Source organism: Miniopterus schreibersii, assembly GCF_964146895.1.
Source record: "Miniopterus schreibersii genome assembly, chromosome: 11".
NCBI lineage: Eukaryota > Metazoa > Chordata > Mammalia > Chiroptera > Miniopteridae > Miniopterus > Miniopterus schreibersii.
This window is the reverse complement of record NC_138111.1, coordinates 60,898,338-60,920,038: the sequence shown is the minus strand read 5'-3', so window position 1 is coordinate 60,920,038 and position 21,701 is coordinate 60,898,338. Positions and strand designations below refer to the sequence as shown.

General features: G+C 46.7%; 1 protein-coding gene across 5 annotated transcripts in view; it reads left to right on the top strand.

The window, feature by feature from the left end:
* Positions 1 to 21,701, top strand: part of MOB3B (MOB kinase activator 3B) — a 179,537-nt gene that overhangs the window by 149,410 nt on the left and 8,426 nt on the right. The gene's annotated exons all lie outside the window — the stretch shown is intronic.

Sequence of the window (21,701 nt, the reverse complement as noted above, 5' to 3'; positions counted from 1 at the left end):
TTTTCATACCAACCCCCGGGACAGTTTTAATAGGATGTGTTAGAACCCAGAATATTTGATACAAATGGTTTAGGTGATTGGGACTATGTTCATTTGCTTCATAAGTAAGTTTTACAGTTGGACCCAATCTGTGCTTTAGAAACCAAAGGCCCCGGGAAACTCCATCATCTTTTGTGATTTGTGGTATATTAACGTGATGCCCCATCACAGTACTTCTAGTCGGCTCTACAAAGGACTTTCTTAGCCAGAATAATACCCTGCTTTATAGCAAAATCATGCTTTCTTCCTGAAACATTCAGGTTGACCAGTTTGAGTAAGTTCAGTGGGCTCTGGGCCTAGGGGCTACCCTGGATGTCTGGTACCTGGCCCTGGGGTGGTGAGGGCAGGGGAATAGGAACCCTATGTGTGGGAGGAGGTAGGGGGTATGGTTGGGATGTGGGTTCTGTCGGTTGTATTGATTAGTGAGTAAGTAGCTTGAGGGCGAGTTATTTACTATCCCTAGGAATTGGCTAGCTCTGGGACCTCCAGGGTCAGCAAGACCCCAGATGTTCAAGAATCCATATACAAAAAATAAAACACACGTTTAATACAGTACAGTACCTGTATCTGGCAAAGAAGGTATCGTTGAATGTCATGTACCACCTTTAGAATTCCTGAACTTGAATCTGTTATAATGCTATGAGAGTGCATGGTAATATATATATACATATATTTGCATTACTCAAGAATTCTGGAAGAAAGCAAGACTTCCTGGGTATAATTGAGGTATATCCTTGGCTAAAGAAGTGCTAATTTTCTTCATTTTTATTTACAACACCTTTCTAGAAAGCTCTTGGGGGCAAGAACTAAGCTGTCTCTGAATTTGGTTGGACAGCTAGTGTGGAAAGAAGCTGCAATGCGTCCTGAGTGAGTTTTGCTAGTCTGGCACGTGTAAAGGCTGCCGTGGTAAACAGCCACTTCAAGAGGAAACGGTTGTGCAAACAGCTCAAGGGAGTTAAAATGCTGGAAGGACTGATAAAGCTAATTTTAGAAAATGTCAGGGACAGAGGAAGGCGTGGATGGGGCCATGCAAATGGAGAGAGTAGAGATCACTGATCTTGTGGAGAACATGGTTCTGCTTCTGCTGGGTTTAGAATTGACACGCTGAGGTGGAGGGGAAGTACCTTCATCTGACCCCAAGAGCCCACCAGGAGGAAGGGGCTCTTCTAAGCACGCACAGTTTTGGTTTCACTGAGCTAAAGGAGCAGAAACCTCAGATGGACAGGTCTGAAAGTCAGTTTCCACTTGTACAGACACTTAACGGCCCTTGTAGGACAAAGCTGGTGTAAGTCAGCAAGTACAGAAAGCCTTTCCTTTGGCATCAGACAACTTTGTTATTTTCTGAAGAAGAGACCACAGGCATTCTAACACCTGGCCATGCCAGGAGCTGACTGAAGCCTGAGTCACAGAAAGGCCCCCTAAGCCCTATGTTCTAGATAAGAGCCTCTTTGGGGCCGGGGATGTGGGGGGGTGTGGTGGGAGACTACAGTTGGATTAACCAGGAATTATTAGCAGTGGAAGCGAGCAAGAAGGATATCAGTTGTTGTTTTCTGAAACTTATACTTCTTTAAGTCTTGCTTCAAACAGTATCCTTCCTACCTTTATGCTTTTTTAATTATTATTACAGAGACTAATTTTAATTCTTTTGCATATGAATAGCAAGTATTTTTAATGCTTAATTGTCTGAAATTATATATTCATTTTACACAAACCAAAACTGATAAAGTAAAAGAAAAAGATGATTGAGAATGTTTCTACGGACAATAACTGTGTAGTTTCAGGCTCTGGATACCTAGTATAGCCTGGTGTCCACTAGGAATACTGTACTTGTGGGTTGTTATTACTGAAATGAACGCTTTCAATAACTGACAGTGCCGAATACCTAACTTCTAAATCTACTATTGCAATGCACATATTAAAATCAGTCACTGCATATCAAATCAACACATTTTTATTTGATTTACATATATCAAGTACCCAGTCTATGCAAAGTTGCTCAGATGTTTTAAGTACATAAGATATACTTTTGAGAATTTACAAATGCACTCTTAAAAAATGTAAAATAATGATTGCCACTCATCTTTGGCCCTTGAAGGATGACAAAAAAGTGAGGCATTTGGCTTCACATTCTAGTCATACATTCTTTAGACTCGAATGCAGCTGGGGCCAGAGGACAGCATTTGTCTGGCCAGTTTCCCTTAGAGCACCAGCATTCCCAGGGCTCCCACACCTCCAGTGGGAGTTTAGAATCGGAGACCCCACTCCCGTTTCCCCCCGCCATGCTTCCACCAACACACCCACACTCCTCTGCTCCCAGAGCCCCCCGCTTGCTTTGTCCGATGTGGACCAGCTGTCCAGCACACTGGTTGTGTTGAGGGTCCAGCCCCCCGCAAGGGTAGAGAATCGGTCTTAGTGTCAGGGAAAAAGCCAACTCTCTGGGTTCAGACCCTGGGGACTTCCTTTACTAACTTGCAACCTTGAGCAAGATAAGTTGACTTTACAAAGCCTCACTTTCCTCATTCATAGAATGAGTATAATAAGAGAATTGTTGTAAAAATTAACTGGGTTAGTCACATGGTAGGTGCTCAAGAAATGTTAGCTGTGAAGTGAGATAATGAATGTAAAGTAGCCCGCATATAGTAAGCAGAGGTACCTAATGCTCTCTTCCCCAGATCCCATGGCCTTTGCCATCTCAGGGACCCCCCGGGCAGCCTTGTAGCAGATCTAGTTCATTGTATCAGCGTCTCCCTCTTTGAGGGCTGCGAGTGTACATGACATAAGCTTGCATTGCCTATGCTGCCTGGTACATAATAAATACTACCTGTATTTTTGAATTGAGAAGAATACTTTGTGGATGGTTACACACGAGGCGTTCATTCCTTGGTGCCTCCCTCATCTCAGAATGTGCCTGCAGACCTCCACTTACCCACTCTTGGAAGTGATGCTTCATCCTATCGGATCAGCAATAGAGATTAAAGGCAAAATAAAATGCAGAGCAGTGAAGAGATGCAGCATCCGTCTTAGGCCTGACAGAGGAAGATGGGACCCTGACTCTAGTCAGTTCTCTGTTCCAGATTCCAACTAGATCACTCAGGGACTGTTAAATGTTTTCACACTGCCTGTGCTGTGATGCACCAGGCTTAAGGGGACCAGCCCTCCAAAGAATTGGCACTAAAAATCCCATGTCCTGGGAAAACTTAGTCCCTGGCAAGCTGGGCCAAGTGGTCATTCCATCAGGCCTCTGAGTGGGAACACAATTAGGAATTCAGAAGCTGGGAAGAGGTCACTCTGGCCTGCGCTGAGGAAGGCCAGGGCGGCCATCAGCCCACAGGCTTGCCTCGTGGCTCCCATTGGGACCTGCGCTGGTCAGCAACAGCCTGGGAACCTGGAGAATCACATCCATTTCATTGGGTCTCCAACAGGGAGGGGAGGCTGGAGCACTGACATAGACACAGATGTGACAGAGGATCCATTTCTCATGTGAACGCAAGTTGAACCTCAGTGAATTCACAGTTGGAGGAAAGGAGTCCAAATGACACTGGTAATTAGAAAACGGGCCAGGCCCCGACTGAATAGCAGGCTGCTGGGCCCTTGGCAGTCTGGGAGTCAGCTGACAGAATCAAGCTAATCAGGATCATTGTTAGCAAGCGCATGCAGCCAGCAGTGTTTCCTTGGCCTTTTCACTAAAAACAAAAGCCGACTCTCAGCCGGCTGTTCGCGGTGCAGTGGATGCTGCAGAAGGAGCTGATTAGGGAGGAGGAGAGAGGTGGTTCATCCTGCCGCACCTGCTGGCCCCTGGGTGACCTCGGTCTGGGGCCCTCACCTCTCTCTCCAGGCTTCGTTTTCTTATTTCTAACAGTAACCGTGTGAAACCAAATATCACCACTGGGCTGTTCTGTTACCTTATAGCAGGTACTTGGGCCACATCAGTGGTTCTCAATAGGGGTCTGCACACCAGCGGCGTCAGAATGCCCTGGAGATCACTTAAAATGTGCACAGCTAGGCCTCACCACAGGTACACAGAAATCAGAATTATAGCCCACCGGCATGGCTCAGTGGTTGAGCATCAACCTATGATCCAGAAGATTGTGGTTTGATTCCCAGTCAGGGCACGTGCCCAGGTTGCAGGCTCGATCCCCAGTAGGGAGCGTGCAGGAGGCAGCTGATCAATGACTCCTTCTCGTCATTGATGTGTCTATCTCTCCCTCCTCTCTCTCTGAAACCAATATAAATATTAGAAAAAGAAATCAGAATTACTGAGGTCATGCCTAGTACCAAGCATCCTCAGTCTGCATCTCAAACTTGAATGTGCCCACCAGGGCACCCTGCCAGAATGCAGGCTTTGTTTCCATGCACCTGGGCTGGGATGGGACTTGAGCATGTTCATTTTGCTCCCAGATATTGATGTTAATGGTTCCCAGACCACCTCCTGAGGGGCAAGACTGTCAGTGACAAATATGCTCAAATTTGAGAATTACTACTTTTAGCACACATCACCTCTTTCCCTTTTCTAGAATTGGGGGTTGTTAGCTCAGTGAGATGGGAAAATAAAGCAAAGGAGAAATGTCTAAGGATCCGTGTTGCTAAGAGTGTTCCCCAAAATGCGGGTCCTGAGTAATGCTCAGTGAAAACAGCATTCTTTTCTTTGAGTTTACAAAAGGCTACACCATCTCCACCCTCGAAGACTCACAATGTACAATCACAGATTAAAGGCCTTGAGATGCTCAGCGGCTGAGCATCGACTTATGATCCAGGAGATTGTAGTTTGATTCTCCGTCAGGGCACATGCCTGGGTTGCAGGCTCCATGCCCAGCAGGGGGCGTGCAGGAGGCAGCCGATCAATGACTCTCTCATCATTGATGTTTCTCTCTCTGTCTTTCTCTCCCTCATCCTTCCTCTCTCTAAAATCAATAAATATATGTTTTTTAAAAAATAAAATAAAGGCCTTGAGAAGCCATCCAGTGAAGGAACTGGTCCAATTTTGTGCAGCCCATCCAATTGAAGAGCACTTGACTCCTGAAATCTCTTTTTCTATTGCTGTCATTAGCATCTTATAGAGACCATGACCCATGGACATGATCCATAGTTTAGGCAACACTGTTTATCTCTGTGATGTGTCCCTGGAGTCTGAGCTTTGCCTCCCTGCCTCTACTTTGGCCCCAACCACAGCTGCCTGGGGTGAGGAAGAGTGAAGCCTAAGAGGGAGGCAGGAGGGAAGTGAAACTCATATGGGAGTGCTTCACAGGAAAAAAGAAACCCAGCCCTGTTCATTCTCACCCTTCCCACAGCATTGTGTGACACCCCATCATTGAGTTCTGTTCTTACCATGTGCAGGGCACACAGGCACTTCCAAGAAATAAACACTCGCTCCATTTCTTGAGTTCCAGATGTTCTATTAAGCTCTTTACATATATTATTTCATCTTTTCCTCACACTTAATACCTTTACTTCAAACAGATGTTACTTCTCGACATCCAAACCGCGTTCCTCTCCATCCCTCCAGACTCTCATTGCTGCCATTTATCACACCAAAGCTTTCCTCCTCCCTACATTTGTAGGGAGAGCCTCTTGGGTTATGATTGAGGTTCATGCACCAAATAATTTTCAGCTTTAGCACCAAAACCACTGCTTTAAAAATGGTGGACCAGATGGAAGAAGAAGTTTGAATATCAAAGATTTGGAAGGCCTTGTCTCAAAAAGGCCCAGCACAGCCCATCGAGGTCCAAGCATATGCTCACCTCGTGTTCTCCTAAGAGGTGGCCCAGTCATGCCTACACTTCCCTTGGAGATGCCCAGGTGGGTGCAGTAGCCAAGGTTGGCCTGTAATGGCAAGATCAGGTCAGGACTGTGAAAAGAAGCAGAGCCTCTCACATGAGCCAGAGTTGCTCCCCCAAATAGCCCGCAATGAAGAGCCATTGTGGGGCTTTTGAAAGGACCTTTTCTTTTAAAACATCATCTGCTCAAAGGCCTGTGGGCTGGCTGCTTCTTGTCAGGCGGGCTCCTTGACTTCCAGCCAAATGGCTGGGACAGGGACTCAGGCGTTGAAAAGAAAGAGCTTCAGCCTGTGGGCCTGGAAGTTTGGCCTTTACAATGACGTTTCCGCTGTTTTATTGCCACATAAGTTGCCTGACCCCCAGCAAGGCATGCAGTGTCTTGGTGCCTCAGTTTCCCCATCAATGAGAGATCATATCTAGGGCCTCCCCCCAGCTTGTCTCAATGAGATTCTGATCTTCAACATGGTGTTGCACTAGCTTTATCATCTTTCATCCAAGGTGCCTTGCATTAAAGCTCGCCGTGCCGCCAGGGGGTGCACCTGGCATAGAAAGTAACTGGAGATTGCATTCAAGGGCCTTTGTCCATTCAGATGGGGTGTGTGAGTGTGAGTCCAGCATGGCATCAGCTGGTGGTAGTTATTCAGGGCAACCCAAATGCCCAGAGATGAGTGAGAGGGAAAGCCTGCCAGAGACCATTTTAGGAGCCTTGGCAGACACATTGTAAAGTGTCAATTTGAAAAATAGCAAAGAAATGTGGGGTTGTTTTCAATGAACTGCATTGTGCTGGGTTATTGGGAATGTGGCGACACCAGCCACATGCCTTTTGTCAGGCCTGTTTATTCATCCTTTGCTGATGTCCAGACAGCTTCTGCTTCTGGTTTGCAGGGTGGTAGGTGCTTGGTGCTTTTTGTTGTTATAGTCGTTGTTTTATTGGGTCAGGGTGAGATGTCTGGCTTATCTCAGGGCCTAAAGTATGATTAATCAGAGTTGAAAATGATGATAATGGGATATTGTCAGCACATAATATTAAGTAATAAAAACAGGATTCCAAGCTGTACTGGAAAATCACTCTACTCATGTATCTATTTATTAGTGTTGTCTTTAGTATCATCATACTAAAGACAGTGCAGCAAAAAGTGCAGCAAAAAGTGTGAAGAATGGTTTTCTTTCAGGGGAATTATGTGTAATGCTTCTTTTTTACATAGACCTATTTGGGCTTTTCTATTACAAATTTGTATCACTTTCATAATAATCAGAAAAATCAAACTGTGTTCTTTAAAAGGCCTTAACAATGAAGACCAAAGATGCACAGGCCGAGCATCCATGTGCCCAGGACCAAGGGTCTGAGTGCTCTCTCTCCTATCTCTGGCCTCCCCCCTGCTCCCTTCATAGAGCTGCAGTGACAGAGATGCTCAAAGGAGCAGCCAGTGGTTACACAGACCCCTCTGTGACTGTAGGAGGTGCATGTGTGCAGTCACCTTGGACTAAACGATTCCCTGGATCTGGGGTGCTCTCTCCTGTAGAGTGGAGTTTGGGGGCCCCTATTTTAAGCAGGCAGATCTCCATGATCCTAAGGCATCTGATGAAGTCTGCAGATCACGCATGCATGACATGCCCAGCCCTGCAGGGACAGGCTTTGCTCAGGCACCTTGCTGCAAAGGCACCGTGATCTTGACTGAAGGTTTTGGTTGGTGTTTTTCCACCCAAATTTCTCTACTTAACTGGATCTGAAGAAATTTCTAACTTCAAGTTTTAAAAGAAAACAAAAGGGATTTGTTGAAAAGAGATTAATTGATACCATGGAATAGTCTGTCTACAGCTTATTTTCACTTAAGCATAAGTGTATGTACAATAGCTACAAATAATTTTTAACTGAAACTATAGTGTGGGCCTATCACTCCAATCCCTTATTACTAAGATATTAGCAAAACAAAGACCAGAGGTGACCAAGGAATATGTCTCTGCCCTGGTCTCAGTCATATTCTTGTTTTTTTTATTTTTCTTCTCAAAGTGGACCATCCTCCTCTCCTATCCTCAGGGACCCGTGTGCCCTCCTGGTTTATACCACCCGGTATCTCTGGACATTGATTCCTTTGCATGGGGATTGATATTCTCGTCACAATGAACTGTCAGTGTTTAGCTGCTTGGTTTAAGTTTTAAAATACAGAGTCTTAAAAACTATTAATATTTCCATGACTCTTATTATTTCTGTTCCAATTTGCTCTTGCATACCTCCATCTAATTTTTACATGTCAGATCATGTCAGTTCTGCAGGAATGCCCACTAAGAATGGCAGGCTTACCAATCGCACACCACCTCTCTCTTACCTTTGCTGAATGGCAGTGGTTTAGAGACTGCCTCTGGTTTTGACTGGCCATCATTTCTAGATCACTTGGTAACATATATTACTTGCTGGCCGTGTGGTGAAAATCGGGTCCCTACTTTTAAGGAATCCACTGGGACTTTTCCTCCCAACCTGTCTTTACTGCAGTATCTCCCAAAGTATTTTCCCCAGAACCTACTAGTTCTAAAGGATGGCAAGAGGATTATGTGAAAAGGGGTTCTGTGGCAAATAACTGTGGGAAATGGTGAGTCAATTAAGGTATTCTGTTTTTTTTAATACCTTAGTGGACACCCTAACCCTCCAAGCAAGGCATAGAACTTGTAGATGTATTTGCTCGGGGAATCTTTTCTCTCCAGAGCATTTCGTGGATCTAAGGTTTTGAAATACCCTTTGGGAAATACTCCCTACACAGTCTTATACAATCTACCTTCTGTACTGTAAAGTCAGTGCCAGAGTAACAGTCAAATAAGATACATCTCTATTCTTTAAGAAGCTGCACTGCCCAATACAGTAGCCACAAGCCACTTGTGACACTTAAATTTAAATTAATTAAAATTAGCCCAGCCGGGCATGGCTCAGTGGTTGAGCATCGACCTAGGATCCAGGCAGTTGAGGTTCGATTCCCAGTCAGGGCACATGCCTGGGTTGCGGGCTCGATCCCTAGTGTGGGGCATGAAGGAGACAGCTGATCAATGACTCTCTCATCATTGATGTTTCTATCTCTCTCTCTCCCTCTCCTTTCCTCTCTCTGAAATCAATAAAGTTATATTTTTTTAAAAATTAATTAAAATTAAATAAAAATGAAAATTAGTTCCTTAATCTCACTAGCCACAATCCAAGAATCCGAAAGCCACATGCATCTAGTGGCTATTGTATTGGACAGTGAACATTTCCATCATCATGGAACCACCTCTCAGAGACCACTGAACTAGGGGTTCTATCTGCAAGAGTTACATTCTAAAATGCACTATTAGTACCTTCTTCCACACACATGGCTGCCAGATGTGTTCAAAATTGTCCCCATGATGTCTCAATGAAGCATTGCCATTTAGTTCTTTAAGCTCCTGGGATGATCTGCTTCTCTTAGCTAGACCACTTCTCCCCTAGTTTACAGATGGAGAGCAGCCTCAAAGCCATCTGTTCAGTGTTTCTCCCTCGGTCCCATGTCAGAATCCCTGCTGCAGGGAGGAGCTCAGTGCCCCAGGCATGCTGCTGGTCTCTGGGGCACTGAATCGTAATCACACTTCACTGTGTCTGCAGTGTTGGAAATGGCTGCAGAATGTCAATCACAGCAGGAATTAATTCATCTTCATGAGTATTTACATGAAAATATGAATACTCAACATGGCTAGATGCCCATAGACAAATAAGCCTGCCAGATCTTGGCTGCCATGTGTGGTCTCCATTAGTTCAAATTTCCTGGTCAGATAAGAGTAGATTCTTTGGCTCCAAAAGAAGTCAAATGAGTTTTAACTTGGGACTTGAATGCAGGAAGGTTTTCCTTCTTAAAATATAGCAGTGTGTCTCCTCTTAGCACCCACCTGTCCCACCTCAGTAGAAGTATGAGGATAAGGTTATAGGCAATCCCTAACCTAGATACTTGTGTGGTCATTTAAGAACGCCTCTTTCTGTGGAATAGTTTCATACATAAAGATCAGATATACAAGCCACCAACAAAGCCAGTTCAGCCACACTTTGTACTAGAACTGTGCATTCATCAATATTAGTTCCAGGATGTTCGCGCTAATAGATTCCTATTACACTGTGAACCTGAGTGTAACTGAACCAATAAATGAAAATAAATGCATACAGGTAGGTCTGGGTGAAGAAAGCGAAATTTAGACTTCATGGAGTTCCTGGACATGTCCTCTCACCTCCAGGCCACAGTATGTTCCAGTCCCTCCACCTCCATGTCCTCCTAAGTCCTGAAAGTCGCAACTTAATCATCCCTTTTTCAGAGATGACCTCATTCTGCACCATGTTAGGTCTCTGCTGACTGCTCTCAGCACTCCCTGATCCCAAAGAAGGCAACTAAGACAGAAGTGACAGCATCTTTAAGGAATGATGTCAGAAGTGATAATCCACCACTTCCTCCATTTTCTGTTCCTTAGACCTGAGTCACTATCCAGCCCACACTTCAGGGGAGTGGAATGAAGCTCTGTCTCTTCAAGAGAGAAATACAAAGAGTTTTTGGACGTATTTTAAACGATCACACACACACACAAATATTTAACTGGTGATGTTTTGTTAGCAGAGAAAAACGGCACCAGGTGTTAGACCTCCTTTCAGCAACCTCAGTTCTAGAGTTCTGGCTAAGAAAGAATTCAGAGCCAAGACTCAAATTATAAGAGAAAGTTTATTTAGAAAGTCACAGAGGTAGGAAAAGTGAGCCATAGGGGAAAATGGATTCAGGAAACAAGTTACAGCAAAAGGAGAGAGAGAGCACGCAAACCCTGGCCAGTGTGGCTCAGTGATTAGAGCGTTAGCCTGCACACCTAAGGGTCATGGGTTTGATTCCTGGTCAAGGGCATGTACCTTGGTTACGGGTTTGCTTTTTGCTCTCAGGGCGGGTACAGAACGCAACCAGTTGATGTGTCTCTCTCACATCGATGTTTCTCTCTGTATCTCTCTCCCTCTCCCTCCCTTCTACTCTCTGAAAAAGCAATGGAAAAATATCCTCAGGTGAGGATTAACAACAAAAAAAAAAGAGAGAGGGAGAGAGGGAGAGGTTCGTGCAAGCTCCAGAAACAGCTGGGTCTTCCATCCTAAGGATATTTATGGAAGGTCTCTGGGGTGGACCCAATAGAATATTCATTAGCTTTCCAGTTGTGCTTTTTCAGGGTCCTGGTTTCCACTGATTGGTCTGCACCAGGGCAGGAGGTCATGAGTCAATGCAGCTGGTCCTGATGTCAGCCATGGTGTCCCAACATCTCATTTTGATGCTTTTCTGGGCCTGGAACTAAAACACAGCTGATGCCTAGATGTCCCCTCCAGGGGTTAATGCTTAAGAAAATGGTAGCGTAAGGCCTTGCATTTTTGGCCATTGCTAGGCACCCTGGTGACCCTCTGCACCTAGCCCATCATTCCAAGCTCTGGTTTGTCTTTGATCCCTGCATTTCCCTTTTCTTCTCTCACTTCCCACATCCTACAGCTCAGGTCACCCTCTCCAAAGTGCTTGTTGCTCCAGAAATCACCTGTCAATGAAAACTCCCAGCACCTCAGCATGGTCAGTTCCTCTTCCCCTTCCTGGCCAAGCTCCCTGAAAAGGCAGCCTAGCCGGTTGTCTCCACTTCCTCGCTTCCCTTTCAATTCACTGTACCCCAACCTCCTTGGCCACTCCAGAAACCTGCTGTTTCTCCTGAAGTAGTACCCTGAGAAATATCATTCACTAATAATTCATGTTACGGATAAATTTTTAAAACATTGTTCTGAGCCAAAGAAACTAGACACAAAAAGTACACACTGTTTGATCCCATTTATTTCAAGTTCTAGAAGAGTCTAAAGGAATTCACAGTGTCAGGAAGCCTGTCAGTGGTTGCCTGGGGCCCAGGGTGGGGGTGGGGGGTTGGCTGCAAAGGGGCAAGGGGAATTTTCAGAGGTGATAGAAATGTTTCCTGTCCTAATTGTAGTGGTTTCATGGGAACATTTATCTGTCAAAACTCATCAAACTGTATGTTTGAGAAGAAAATATACCTCAATAAACTTTATTTTTAAAGTGCCTGGTGAATGCATCCAAATTATTCTACAAACAACCTCAGTATTCACAAGAATAATGTTTTGACAGGTCTTTGTGGAAAACTTTTGTCTTCCTGCTGCCTGGTTGGTTAAGGAGACACGCAGAAAGGGAAAGTAGCAAGTATCTCTAAGGCCCTATTAGAATGTCTTCGTTTTCAGGAGGTTATAACAACAAAAGTAATTCATGCCACAGGGACAGGTGGCTCTCCCTCCCCTCAGGCAGCGAGTTACAAATGGTTGTAAATCATTCTGCTGCACAACACCTGGGGAGATCTCAGGAATTATCTCAGATCTCTTCCCAGACCTCTATAGTCAGAATCTCCAAGGGTGGGGCGAAGCCCTGCAGAGCTCCCGGGGGACCCCAGGGGGAGCCCCAGTGAGGCTGAGTGTGGTGCTTCTCAAACATCTTCCTTCACACGGACACCTGGGGAGCCTGTGAAGGAGGTTAATGCATGGGCGCTACTAAGGGAAATTCTGACTCAGCGGGTATAGGATGGGGCTTCTGAATCTACATTTTTTGTTTTGTTAACCCTCACCCCAATGGATATTTTTCCATTGATTTTTTTAGAGAGTGAAAGGAAGAAAGGGAAGGGGAGAGAGAGAGAGAAGCATAATGTGAGAGAGACACATCCATTGGCTGCCTCCTGCATGCGGGATGGAGCCTGCAACCCAGGTACATGCCCTGGATCGTGAATCAGAATCGAACCCACGACCTTTGCGTGTACTGGCCGACACTGTAACCACAGAGCCACACCGGCCAGGACTGAATCTACTTTTCAAAAAATTATTTTAATCCTGACCCAAGGATATTTTTCCCATTGCTTTTCAGAGAAAGAGAGGGGGAAAAAAAGAAACATCAGTGTGGAGGAGACACATGGATTGGTTGCCTCCTACACATACCCCAACTGGGGCCAGGGATGGAGCCTGCAACCAAGGTCGGAATTGAACCTGGGACGCTTCAGTCCAGGGCCAACGCTCTAACCACTGAGCCAAACCAGCTAGGGCTGAATCTACATTTTTAATAAGCTTTCGAGTACTTCTGATGCAGGTGGTTCAGGCATCCCACTCTAAAACTCCTATCAGCTAATCCCAAATTTCTAAGAACTCGAGTTCAACAGGATGCCTGGATCCAAGAGTGGGCATTCCATCTTGGATTTTTTATGGCATCCAGCCCCACTACTTTTGCTTGCTTAAGCCCAGGCTTACTTCCCCTCAGCCCAGCCTACCCCCAGAATCAACCCCACCTAGCACCTTGTCTAAACCATAATGGTCTTTGTTACCCCCTGCTGGCCACAATGATCACCGTACCCCAGAAACACCCCACCCCCAGATCTCACCTCTTCAGCCTGATGCCTCACCTGCATTAGATCCCCCATCACACCAACCTACGTGCTGCTGGGGCCCAGGGCTCCAGGCACTTGGCTAGGTGCTGGGGATACAGTGACTAGACCGTCTTGGTCTTGGTGCGAGCTTTCTCATCAACGCAGAGATAGGAAAGGTCTTAAGATCAGTGGCCCTTAGCAACAGCTTCTGTGAACAAAGGCTCTGGGTGAGGCCCAAGCCCAGTTTTGGGACTTCACCTCCTCTTCAACCAAAGTTGACCCGTTTCTTTCATCAATGGCTTCCTTGCGGGATTACGCTAAAGAAATGGTTTCTGCCCCTAAAGTAAATTGTAAATCCGCAGATTAGGGAGGGTTTAGATGTCTTTTGGGTTCTGGCACATCGTGGATCTAGAATGACATAGCTGTCACTGCCTGTCCTCTCTCTTCCTATATTTCTATAGTGTACTTGTTTAGAATAGAGGTTTAGCCCAGCCGGCGTGGCTCAGCGGTTGAACGTTGACCTAGGATCCAGGAGATTGCAGTTTGATTCCCGGTCAGGGCACATGCCTGGGTTGCAGGCATCATCCCCAGCAGGGTGCAAGCAGGAGGCAGCTGATCAGTGACCCTCTCATCATTGATGTTTCTATCTCTCTCCCCCTCCCTTCCTCTCTCTGAAATCAATAAACACTTAAAAAAAGGACAGAGGTTTATGGTAGAAATATATGTCTTATTAACATATTTCAGCATAGAAGAACTTCACATGGTCTGTAATGACCGTCTTCTTTTTAAATGTGATATGTCTAGCTTCTGAGGACATAATAGGGACATTTTTTGAGTAAAGCTACGGACTGTCTCTGGACCGTGGACTATAGATGCTGTAGGAAATGTGTTTATGTGTTAACTCATTTAATTTGTATGCAATTCTGTGAGGTAGATACTGTTTTTATCTTGACTTTAGAGAGGAGGGGAGTCAGACAGGAGTCACAGTAGCTTGTGCAATGTTGCACCGCTCTGCGGAGGCAGGAGGAACATGCGGCCTGGCTCCCAAACCCAGTCTGACCTGGCCTCTGATGGGGAAGTTCATTGAGGTGGGTTTTTGCTGAGGGACACGCTAACTCAGGTGGGTCCTGATGACCTACAGCAGCCAGATGATCCCCAAGTTTCCACCCTCTCTCCACGCATCTGGGAGTGAGACCATATCAAGTCTGTCAGCTGTCTGAGCCCATGTGCACTGTTGAGTAACTCAGATGAGTTGACAGTGTGTAGAGCTCGTGCTAAGTGCTGGGTGACTAAAGAGACATGACCCTTGCCTTGAGAAGTTGACAATCTGTAGATCAGAAGACGCAAATTCAAAGCCTACAGAGGCCAGGAAGACAGCGAGCGTGCGCTAGCAAGTAGGTAGTGGGAGAGAAGAAGCTGTGGGAGCAGCCACCATGCAACCCAGCTCATGGTTTCAGTGGGGTAGTAGAGACCTGGGGTCTCCAAATCAAAAGGAACTGGAGCTCTAACATTTTAGGTGAACTCTCCAGAATTATAAATGATGGCAACTAATTAGAGCAGTTGTTGTGTTTTATATTTTACAAGCAGTTGTTGTATTTTATATTTAAATCTACAGGCGTGACAAACTCTTGCTAGGCGCGCACTCTGCCAAAGGGCCATCATTTTGCGCCCCTGCCTTATATGGAGCCAGTGGTGGCAGCAGAGGGCTGGCCCATTACAATCTGGCAACACATCCACAGTGTCTGAGCTTCAAGTGTTATTTGTAGAGTTTTCCCTTACCTTGAAAGCCCAGAACATCCAAGCATCAGAAGTGAAGCATCGGTGTGTGTGTTGGGGGGTGACCAGGGTATCTATGAAGCAGACAAGACGGGCCACTTGATCGAGTGGGTGTCACCCTCGGGCCATGCTGCTCTGGGCCCCATCACTGTCACTGGTCTGCAGTGACTATTGCCGCAGTCACCAGGAGACACAGAGTACTCTGTTCTTTGTCACTGGTTTCACTTGACACGACCAGTGTCATCGCCAGTTGGCATTTAGGTTGTTGACCCTGTCGCTGCCAGGCCTGGACCGTAAGCAGCTGTTGTTACTGTATTGTGCACTCCAGACAGTGGAGCCTTCATAAAGGCCGCCACACACCCCTGCCCCGGGGAGCTGGCACAAAGCACCCGCGTACTCACCGCACACACTCGGGGATAATATCTTACGTACCTTTGAAAAACACTGGCAAGCGGACAGGAGTCAAATAAGATGTTTGCCCACATCCAGCACATGCTGGTTTTAGTTTTACGACCTAATGATTGAAGAGGAAGACTTTTCATTAAGGCTGGCAGCCTCTCGCATCTCTAAATTCCGTTTATAATGTAAGGTTTCTATTGTGGTTTCCTCTTCGGAACGTACTCTTACCCGGGTGGTGAGAGCAGCCTCTGAATGTATACTCCCGAGGAGTCTTCATAGGCGCTCGCTGGGTGTGGGCTTTGTCTGCTGTCACTGGTGTAAGATGTTAGTTATGAGAGGTTCTCAGACATAGTTGCTTTTTATTTTGGTTTCTGTTGCTGGTGCAAGGGTGTTTGGTATTTTGCTTTAACAGAGAGAGATTATTCTAAATGGAAGAATTCTTGTAAACATTTTGTTTCCAATATTGACAGTAATAACATAGGGAATGTAATTAATTGGACATGAGTCTTTTCCGAGAAGCGCATGTGCATACACACGTGCACAAGCACACACATGAATGCTCACTTATTCCTGATAAAGCTTCACATCTCTCAAAACCCCTTCTCGGAGAGGTTTTACTTTTTTTCATTTTGTCAATAGAATTGTATATAAAAATCTTTCTTAAAGCTTTAGAAATTGTTTTTTCCAAAATTGATACCTATGGGGCCTTTTTGTTGTTGTTATTGTCTTAAATTTTACTCTAAATTGTGATGAAACACATATAACATTGGCCAGCTTGACTGTCTTCCAGCGTACAGTTCGGTGGCAGTAAGCAGACTCCCGTTGTTGTGGCTCTGTTCCCACCACTTATCTCCAGAACTCATCCTCACAGGCATGATTTTTATTTATTTATTTTTCATGTCTGAGTCAAGCCTTTAGGGTGCGCAATTGAGAATGGGGAACAAAAAGTATGTAAAGGAAAAGGAAACTTGCTCTTGTTTTTCTTCCACTGCAGCAGTGCCTACCCACTGTCCATACGCTGGACAAGTTCCCTCTAACGCTGAGACCTAAGCTCATTGTTGCAACAAGCACATAACCACCTCTGTCGCTAAAAAGTCTGAAATTGCAGCTTCAAAGTAAAATATCAATAACAAGTAAGGAAGGAGCCCTCACAGGTAAAAATTGCTTTAGTCCTATGAAGCATGTTCCCTTCATGTAAAATTCGTATTGTTTTTATGGTTCTTTCATTGGGAATCTGAGTACCGGGGAAAAGGGCTGGCCTCCTCTGTACCCTGAAGCCACCAAAGTTTAGTTCGAAGGGATGCAGGCTGAGCTTACCCCGTTCCTGTTTTCCACGTGTTTTCTTACTGAGGTAGCATCACTGCTCTCCAAAGACAGGAGGAATGTTGGGCAACTTATGGTCAGGTCGATCTTGGAAAGGCAGTGTGGGGACCCATATGGAACCACAGGGGCTGTAAGCTACGGAGTCGCACTGCTCATGGTATCTGCAGGGTACAGGGCGGGATTGACAAACTTTTTCTATAAAGATCCAGATGCTAATTGCTTTGGCTTGTGGGCTATTAATGGTCTCAGTCAACTCCTCAGTTCCACTATTGAACTGGGAAAGCAGCCATATGTGAGACACAAACAGAAGGGTGTGTCCCTGTTCCGGTGCACAACTGTATCAAAGGAGCTTGAAATTTGAATGTCGTGTAGCATCATGTGTAATGAAACATGACTCTCCTTTTGAATTTTTCCAACTGTTTTAAAATGTAAAAGTCATCCTTCGTTTATGAGCCATAAGCAAAGCAAGTGTGGGCTGGACTTGGGTCCATGGGCTCGCGTTTCGAGGTCCCCGATGTAGACGAAAGGCAGGATTCTGAGGCCTGTTGACAAGGTCCGAATGACAGATCCTGGTCACATTCTTTCTCTGCCAAGTACTGACCATGTGACCTTGGGTAAGTCACTCACCTCTCCAAGTTTCAGTCTCTCTATAGGAGAAGCCTAATGACCACCCCGTGGAGATGAATCAGTGACGGAGTGGGACACAAAATGGTAATCAGCCCCTGAAACTCTGAGGAGGCTCAGCTTCTCTTTATGGGAGCCTGAGAACACATTTCAGTCGGTGGCAGTCAAACTCCTAGCCATAGATCTTATTTTAGTAAAAGGAAAGTTCAGTTTGCTTCATGTCTATGTACTCCATCAACATAACCCTTTGTTCCTATCAAAGGAATGAGGCTGCTGTGAAACTACAAACTTCCTAAATTACAGGCTCACCGAGGAAGAAAAATCTCCGTATGTTTTCATCAGGTGCACAATAGAGGTCTTATTAAGTGATGGCAGGCTCTGTCCTACAGTGAGTTCAGCCAGGCTGACCGGTTTCTATGGAATTCTTTGTTTTCCCTGGGGAGGTAGATTCTTCCTCCAGGGACCTGTGCCCTGAAAGTTCATGGCACACCCAAAACAACAAATCATGTTTCTTCAGCATTTCTTGAATGTCATTAAGAGTTGGATCCATTAAGCTTCTTCCCGAATAAATAAAAGCCTGTGCCTGCAGCCCAACCTAGAGTAGAACTCTGCTTCACCAGCCAGTGTCCCCATGAGAAGGCCAAATGACAAAGGCAAATGGGAGAATTCCTTACCCTGCCCTCCCACATCTAGTCTTCAAAGAGCTGGGCAACCCGACAGGTGGGCACTGGACCATGTTGAAACCTGTTCATCCCGCCAAGGGAGTGGGTGCCTTCATTATCCTTTGCTCATCCCCAATCCAAGGGGAGCACCTGCCAGAAACCAGTCCAGCTGTGCTGACAAGTGCAGGGTGTGGGAAGGAGGGAGTGAGACCCCTTATGGCTGTGGGGACCTCCGGCCAGGCTAGGGAGGAGATGGGAAGGCTGAGCGAGGAGGGAGGAGCAGCTGCCAGCCGGACGGGGCTGGGCCTGTGCCTGGCAGGACTGTAGGCGCATCACTTTGAGCAGAAATCAGGTCGGGCCCACAGACTGCCATGGGCAGGAGCTAACGGGGCACCAGTGAGAAGGGCAGGCTGAAGACGACGTGGTAGGTACGTCTGCAGAGTAAGTCAGGACGGTAAAAAGCACGGAACGGGGACTGTGGGGCTCGGGTGAGGAGATCTCGGAACTGCAGTGACGATGAAACATTTTGATCCAGGCTCTTGCTTTCATGAAGCGTGGTGAGGCAGCCCGCCTTGTGTTCATAACCCATCCTCTGTGGTTAAATGAGAGCTTCAGAAATGTGCAAATCTGCCTTTACAAGAACCAGTGTAAATCAAGAGACGGAATATGTTTATATAAAGTGGCTTATTTTTAATGCTTGTAGGATTTGGGAAAAGAAGAGCAGTGTGATTCGTGTATCGTCTGAATAAATAGTCTCTGTGGGTGGCAGGTCTGTGTTTATCCATCCATACATATGTATACATGTGCCTAGGGCGTGCAAATCTGCACACACGCTCACACACACACCCGGCAGGGAACGCCCTCTGGGTCAGCAGTGTGGGCTGCTGTTTAGGAACAGAATTAATCAAATAAATACTGTTTTTTTCCCGGGGAGGAAGGGCTGGCCTGCCCTGTTTCTATTTTTATTCCTTTTGGCTTATTTGCCACCCACATTCCTAAAAGAAAGCAGAAAGGACACTTTTAATTCCTGTGTGCTGGTTGGCTCCTGCATGTACTTTAAGTTGGGTGGAATTTTTAAAAAAATTTTGTAGTTTGGCTGCCCTGCCTGCCTTATAAGAATTCAGACTGGGATGCTGGCAAGGAGAGACGGCAGCCCCAGCTGTGGGCCGCCCATGGATGGCTCCACCCGCCAAGTCCCTGCTCCCATGGCCAGCGCTGGCTTTGTGCAGCCGCTGACTCAGAGACTCAGTGGAAAGCACACGCAGGTATGAATGAAGATCTCCACATGATGCCTGGGCATCTCTCGGGCCCGAGGGCAGGCGGGTGCTGCCCCCCCCCCCCCCGCCCCAGTGGACTCCTAGGAAGGCAGGTTTCCACCTTTCAACCCTGACTGCCCTAATTATTAGCTCTGTGCCTTTGACCACGGTGTTTAACCTCAGTTCTTTCATTTGTAAAATGAGGATAACACCGCTCACAGGGTAAGACTGCTGGAAGGACTGAATGATATAGTGAATGTGCGGCAGTGAGCACCGTGCCTGGAGCATGGAAAAAGTGCAAAAGTGATAGACGGGAACACGGTGCACTTTTGCTGGTTATTTAAGGCTCTTACACCATTGCCCCATCCTATTCACTCCATTTTTGTGACCTGACATTCATTCATTCACCAAGCTATTTGTATGTGTAAAACGTTGTTCCAGAATTCACTCAAAGTCTTCTGCCAGGATTCATTCTCACAGTTCCCATTAAACAGATGCAACCACATTAAGAAAAACAGTTCTAAAAACATGCACAGGCCCTGTGCCTGATCCCTGCTCAGGGCACTTGCTCTGGGCGGGAGAGCATCCCTCCTGGCTTCAAAGGCTCCGAGGACAGGAACAAAGTGCTCTGAGCCCTGGGGGAAAGCAAGACACTAAAGCCCCAAGGCGGGCTTACAGAGCCCCCACCTTCCGCAGGACCCAGGAGCCAGCTCAGGAAGGTCCAGTCCATCCAAGGAGATGGAACTGGGTTCGCGCTCCTGGAGGGCATACTGAGTCGCCCTGCTACTGGTGAAGGCAGACCCATCCCTCCCTCCGGGCCCTTTGCTGTGGGTGGGCTGAGCACCGTGGTCAAAGGCACAGAGCTAATAATTAGGATAGTCAAGGGCTCCTGAGAAAGTCTTGCCCCAGAGGTCCCACCCATGAAACTATTTGCCTACCCAGGGGAGCTGGGGTGCAGGGCGCCATTCCCTGGAATTGTCAAGGCATTTGAGAAAAGACCAGTGTTACCTCCTCTGACACGTGCAACTGTGTGGATTGTAGAAAGCGAGAGGAGAAACACCTCGTCGGGGGAACACTGGCCTCAAGTCGACTGCCATGGTCCTGAGACACAGGCCCCGCGGGTGCTGCCCCCTCCCCATTATTTCCACCTTCAGTGGCTTCAGCTGGGGAGTGGTTGGGGGTGTCTTGTATTTGCTTGTTTTTTCTTTCGATTTTTCTTCCTTCTTCTAGGGATTTCCCTGCAGCAAGCAGCCTGCTGCTTTTCCTGGGCTGCCTCTTAAAGGGAGACGCGGCCCTTCAGAGCAGAACTGCACCCCTCTCAGGGGGACAGCTAGCTGCCAGGCCACATTCTTAGTGACTGACTCGGGGGCCCAATGCTTCTCCCTTTCTCTGAATCGCTGTCTGACACCTCTGCAGCCTGTGACCCTCCGGGACATGTGAACGGGGCACCAGAAGCGTTCTGGGCAGGCAAAGGGAATGGGACTCCATGCAGAAGAAACGGGGCAGATACAGAAACTAACAGAAGCAAGGCGCGTGCAAGGCCTGGAGAGAGGGAGGCGGGTCTGAAATCTTTGCAGCCACTTTAACTTGCTGGGACTTTATCTGGTGGGAGATAGAGATGAGTGGGAACAAGTTTGATGCCTCTTTGGACTTTCAGCAGCTCCTTTCCCACCTGCTCTGTTGACACCAGCAGGGATTAGAGACCAGAGACCTTTGACCTTGGAATCACCAGGCAGGCTGGTGTGCGGGACATCCCCAGCCCCTCAGACGGAAGGACTGGGAGACCACGGCTGATTGTGACTCTTATCATCAAATGCCTTAACTCAGTGTCACTTCCTCTTCTGCATCTTCAGCTCCCAAAACCACACCAGCCCATTCCTGGAATTCTTGACACCAGTACGGCCAGGCTTCTCAAAGTGTCCTGATGCTGGAAGAAACCTCCCTGCATCCATGCCCTTGTCTACAATCAGAAATCACCTCCAAGTGCCCACGTGGTTTAACTGGCCATCACTCTGTCCCCTGCTGATGCCAGCTCGCATTTCTTCTGCTTCTCATTGTGAGGAAGAAACTTTATCCTCAAGGTTCTCCCCCCAGATAGGCATGAGACAGATCAGCAAGAGAAAAAGACCAAATTTGAGTACATATATGTATATGGGAACTCCACATACAGCAGAGAGTCGGAGACCCCATATGCAGGGGATGTTCAAAGACAGGAAGGAACACGGGTAAATGTGACATTCTGAGCCAGGGATGAGGTAAGGTGCCTCGGGGGCTTCAAAGGGACACTGCAGGATGGTGGGACTAGCAGATATTTAGTAGATAGGAGTTTGCCCTGCCCTGTAGCTAGATAGGTCAAAAGAGGTGGTCTCTGAAAATCTCTTATTATGGACAAGGTCCCTAATGCAAGTTCTTCTAGAAGTTAAGGGAGGGGCAGAAGTTTCTCTTGA